Source organism: Miscanthus floridulus, chromosome 16 (assembly GCF_019320115.1).
Source record: "Miscanthus floridulus cultivar M001 chromosome 16, ASM1932011v1, whole genome shotgun sequence".
NCBI classification, from domain to species: domain Eukaryota; kingdom Viridiplantae; phylum Streptophyta; class Magnoliopsida; order Poales; family Poaceae; genus Miscanthus; species Miscanthus floridulus.
Window position 1 is genome coordinate 110,690,706 of NC_089595.1, and position 6,000 is coordinate 110,696,705.

Consider the following 6,000-nt stretch of genomic DNA (forward strand, 5'->3'; position numbering starts at 1 on the left):
GGTGAAGATGCCTATTGGCACTGGCTCTTGGCCAAACGCCGCCTTTGCCAGTGTGTCGGCCGCCTCGTTGAGACGCCTCAGGATGTGATTGAGCTCGAGGCCATCGAACTTATCCTCCAGCTGGCAGACTTCTCGATAGTATGTAGCCATCTTGGCATCATGGTAGCTCAACTCCTTCATGACTTGGTCGATGACCAGCTGGGAGTCGCCTCGAACATCGAGGCATCAGATACCCAACTTGATGGTGATGCGTAGGCCATTGATGAGCGCCTCATATTCGGCCACATTGTTGGAAGAGGGGGAATGGATCCAAACCATGTATGTCATGTGTACCCCAAGAGGTGAAACGAAGACCAACCCTATGCCGGTGCATTTCTTCATTAGTGATCTGTCTAAGTACATCGTCCAGTACTCCTGGTCGATGACTATTGGTGGCATTTGGACCTCAGACCATTTTGCAACGAAATCAGCCAGCACTTGGGACTTGATGGTCGTCCGGGAGGCATATGAGATGCCTTGTCCCATTAGCTCAAGTGCCCACTTTGCGATTCTTCCCGTGGCATCCTAGTTTTGGATGACCTTGCTGAGGGGAAAGGACGTCAAGACCATCACCAGATGTGACTCAAAGTAGTGGCGTAGGTTCCTCTTGGCGATGAGGATGGCATACAGGAGCTTCTGGATCTAGGGGTAGCAGGTCCTAGAATCGAATAGGACCTCGCTAATGAAGTACACGGGGCACTATACTTTGAGGGCGTGTCCCTCTTCTTCTCGATCCACCACCAAGGTAGCGTTGATCACTTGCGTGGTGGCCGCAATGTAGAGCAGAAGTGGTTCTCCATCGGTCGGAGGAACCAGGATTGGGGCCTTCATCAGGAGTTGTTTGACCATGTCAAGCGCCTCCTGGGCCTCGAGCGTCCATTCGAAATGGTTGGCCTTCTTCAGAAGCCGATAGAGAGGGAGACCTCATTCACCGAGGCACGAGATGAAGCGGCTGAGCACGGCAAGGCACCCTGCAACTCGCTGTACCCCCTTCATGTTCTAAATCAGGCCCATCCTTGTGATGGCTGAGATCTTCTCTGGGTTGGCTTTGATGCCACGCTCAGAGATGATGAAACCAAGCAGCATACCTCTCGGGACCCTAAAAACGCACTTCTTAGGGTTGAGCTTAATGCCGTTTTGTCAGAGTTTTGCGAAGGTCTGCTCAAGGTCGGCTATGACCTGGTCCACCCATTTGGACTTGACCATGATGTCATCCATGTAGGCCTCAATGGTTCACCCGATGAGGTCTTCGAAACACTTGAGCATACAACACTGGTACATAGCCCCTGCGTTCTTTAGACCGAATGGCATTGTGAAATAGCAGAACGATCCGAACGAGGTGATGAAAGATGCCGCGAGCTGGTTAGACTCTTTCATCATGATTTGATGGTACCTGGAGTACGCATCAAGGAAGCAAAGGGTTTCACACCTTGAGGTAGAGTCGACTACTTGGTCTATGTGTGGCAAAGGAAACAGATCCTTTGGACACGCTTTGTTGAGACCCGTGTTGTCAACATACATTCTCCATTTCCAGCTCTTCTTTCATACAAGGATGGGATTGGCTATCCACTCTGGGTGGTATACTTCCCTGATGAACCCTACCGCCTATAGCTTCATGATCTCCTCACCGATGGCCCTGCGTTTTCCCTCGTTGAAGCGACGTAGGCACTGCTTCACCGGCTTGGAGCCTGGCCTAATCTTTAAGGCATGCTCGGTGACTTCTCTTGGAATGCCTGGTATATCCGAGGGTTTCCACGCAAAGATGTCTCTATTGGTGTGGAGGAAGCCAACGAGTGCGCTTTCCTATTCGGAGGAAAGCGTGGTGCCAATGCGCACCACTTTGTCCTTGGAGCCACTAGGGTCTATGAGGACCTCTTTGGTGCCATCCACTAGCTTGAAAGACTCGGCTGACCGCTTAGGGTCAGGTGCTTCTTTGGCAGCCTCCTTCCCGATGGCCACAAGCTCCTTGAAGGCGATGATTGCTGTGGCGTGATCGCAGCACTCGACCTCGCATTCGTAGGTGCGCTGGAAGGAGGTGCCGATGGTGATAACTCCGCATGGTCCTGGCATCTTCATCTTTAGGTAGGTGTAGTTGGGGACGGCCACGAACTTCACATAGCATGGACATCCCAGGATGGTGTGGTAGGTTCCATGGAGCCCGACTGCCTCGAAGGTGAGGGTCTCCGTCCTATAATTGGATGGATCTCCAAAGGTGACAAGTAGATCGATCTGCCCAAGTGGCAAGGCCTGCTTTCTAGGCACGATGCCATGGAAAGGCGCTCCGGTCGGTCAGATGCGCGATCAGTCGATGTCCATGGCGTCGAGTGTTTCGGCGTACATGATATTGAGGCCACTGCCTCCATCCATCAGTACCTTGGTGAGCCGCTTCGTGCTGATGATTGGGTCGACCATGAGCGGATATCTCCTTGGTTGTGGGATGCTCTTTGGGTGGTTGGTCTAATCAAAGGTTATGGCGGACTCCGACCATCGGAGGAAGGTAGGCATGGCCAGCTTGGCCGTATAGACCTCATGGCACGCAAGCTTCTGGCGGTGCTTGGAGTCATAGGCCACTGACCCTTCGAAGATCATGAGGCAGCCATCCAGCATTGGAAAGCCACCATCCCTCCCCTTGGCGTTGTCCGCGGTCAGCTCAGGGTCCTTCCCATGCCCTCCCTTGTTGAAGCCTCTGGACAAGAATCGCTTAATGACACCATAGTCCTTGTATAGATGCTTGACGAGGAAGCAATGGTTCGGGCATGGCCCTTTGAGCTGCTTCTCAAAGTGGTCTGGGGTACCCTCCATGGGCTTCTAGCCCCCTTGCGGTCGGTGGTGGCCACAAGCGAGCCCTCGTGTCGCTGCTTATTCTTCTTCTTGATAGGATAGTTGGAGGCGCCTTCGCCGGTGTCCTCGTCCTACTTTGCCTTGCCTTTGAGGCGGTCAAAGATCGCTTCGACCGCCTCCTTGCCTAAGGCATGGCTCGTGGTGATGCCGAGGAGCTCCTTGGTGGTTCACGGACCCTTACATCCCAGCTTGTGAACTAGGGACTCGTAGGTGGTCCCAGACAGGAAAGCTCCTATAACATCGGCGTCGGCGATGTTAGGCAGCTCGTTGCACTACTCGGAGAAGCACCAGATGTACCCATGGAGGGTTTCTCTAGCCTTCTGTCGGCAGTTTTTGAGATCCCATAGGTTCCTAGGATGCTTGTATGTGCCCTAGAAGTTTCCCACGAAGATCTCTTTTAGGTTCGCCCAACTTTGGATTCTGTTGGGCGAAAGGTGTTCCAACCATGTTCGCGCCGAATTGGCCAGGAACAATGGTAGGTTGCGGATAATGAAATCATCATTATTCGCTCCATCGGCTTGGCAAGCAAGCCGATAATCCTCGAGCCATAGTCCGGGGTTTGTTTCCCCAGAGTATTTTGGGATGTTGGTTGGTGGTTGGTACCATGGTGGGAAGACGGCGTTGAGGATGTGTCGGCCAAAGGCCTGAGGTCCCGGTAGGCCGAGGCTTAGGCTTCAGTCCTCACCGCTGTCGTAGCGTCTGACACGATGAGGGTGGTAGCCATGGCTAGCTCCCTCCCCCGCATCGCCACGGGTATGCTTGCGAGCGTTGAGGGTGTCGCGCGGGTCACGGTTGCGGCCGAGATGCTCATACACCGCGACCACGGTGCGCAGCCTGCTGCCTTGCGGCACCTGGTGGACTAATATGTTCTTGTTGGGTCACTCCACGGACGTGCGCTGGCTGGCGTCGAGCTCACGTCGTCGAGACAACGAGCTTTTAGCTTGCTGCACCATCGCACGCTCAAGTAGCGTGCGAATCTCATGATGGGCCCAATGATCCTCGGGCATCATAGGTCCCTAAAGCCCACGGAGCAAGGCCACCACAGCAGCGATGTTCTGGCTTGCCTGGGCGAAGTGTGGGAGGGCTTCATCGTCCTCTATGATCCTTTGGTTCACGTCGTGGGCCATGGCATGCACGCGTCCACTGTGTCTATGGTGCTTGATCTCTCGATCAAGCTCCACGCGTTCCTGCTCGAGCTAGAGTCATGCTTCCTCGAGCTCTTGGTGTCGGGCCTTTATCTGCTCCACCCATAGGCAAGGCAGGGCCCCTGCATCCCCCCCCCGACCTCGTTGTCGAGGTCATTCATTGGGGTAGCCTCTTCCTCGTGGATGCTTTTGACATGTCCCTTGGGGGTACCCGCCATGAAACACTCACGAGAGGGGTGATGGCTCTCCCTGCTAGAGTTAGAGCTAGAGGGCGACTCTGATTCTCCTACGAGAAGGTCGTGGAAAGATTCCGTGACATATCTAGTCATCCCCACGAACTCATTGTTCACAAGGGATGGAGGCGTGCATTGCGCCACAGGGTGACCATCGGTCTCTGTGTCGTTACGAAGACCGAACGAGAGCGCTGTCGGGGCGCTCCGGATGACGTATTCTGGGGAGAACGACTCCCCTCCGACAAGCTGCACCATGACATTAGTGAACGAGAAGGTGAGGTGGCATAGGTCCTCCCGGGACGGTCGGGGTCCCAGAAAGGCATCGAGCTGGCGCTCTAACCTCCCATAGTCGAAGTCGAGGAGCTGGTCACTTCCAAGGGCGCGGGCCTCTAGTGCGTGCAGCTGCAGCTCCTCAAGTGCCTCGATGATCGCATCGAGGCCAGCAGAGTGGAGAGGTCAGACGGCGACAGAAGCTATTGCCAACTCTCCCTCCGTCAAGACGATGAAGTCCAGGTCCTCGAAGCGCACCCCAGCTGAGGTTGTGACTAGCCATCCGAGGCCTAGTGTGGATGTCGAGACGCGCAAAAGGCCCCTCCCTGGCGTGCCAACTGTCGGTGTTTCGAGTTGCCACCGGCAAGTAAATTTCTAATATTGCGCATCTAGCTTGGATGGTGTGCTAAGAGGATACGAGGTTTATACTAGTTCGAGCAAAATGTCCTTATGTCTAGTTCATTGCTGCTGCTCGTGTTACTAGCATTGAAAGTTTGTAGTAGGGGATACAAACGGGCGAGAGAGGGATAGGTCCCAAGTCTCTAGTGAAAGAAGTGAACGGGTGCTGAGAGAGCTCAGTTGCTACTCAGCCGTGTGCTATGATCGGTTTAGGGTTTGATGGGTTCGAGTCGATGTGATCTATTGTGATGCGATCGAGTCCCCTTCATGGGACACTCTGCTTTCCCTTTTATAGGCCAAGGGAAAGCACGGGTTACAGTGGAGGGAAAACAGGAGAATGAGAAGAAGAAGTCCTCTAGGAACACTGGGTCCTTCTTTTCCTTCATGCGGGTCCCGCCGACCCTGTAGACATCAACAGGGACAGCTCCACATCATGGCCATGTCCATCACTGGCGCCATGCGCAGGCGTCGTCTCCCGGTCGTGGCACTCCACTCCATCCTAGCGGATGTCGTGGTGAACTGACGCACCTGCCAATGTTCGTACATGAGTTAGATAGAACAACACTGGTACGTCCGACGCTGTTCTTGATGTGAATCCTTCAGTATGGCCTGTCAAGGCCACGGGTTACATCGGGGCGTGCCGGTCTCTTCCCTGGTGTTAGGGCTTTGACTCAGGCTCATAAGCTTAGACCTAGAGTGGTTGGCGGTGGTATGGGTCTTCGTCGGGCGAGGCAGAGTCCTCCCCTAGAGGCCGGGTGAGGCAGAGCGTAGGCCCAAGGGTTGGGCGAGGCGGAGCCCACGGCCTCGGGGTCAGGCGAGGCGGAGTCCTCCCTCAGAGGCCAGGTGAGGTGGAGCACAGACCCAAGGGTCGGGCAAGGCGGAGCGCAGACCCAAGGGTTGGGTGAGGCAGAGCCCACGGCCTCGGGGTCGGGCGAGGCAGAGTCCTCCCCTAGAGGCCGGGCAAGGAAGAGCGTAGACCCAAGGGTTGGGCGAGGCGGAGCGCAAACCCAAGGGTTGGATGAGGTGGAGCCTACGGCCTCGGGGTCGGGCGAGGCGGAGTCCTCCACCAGAGG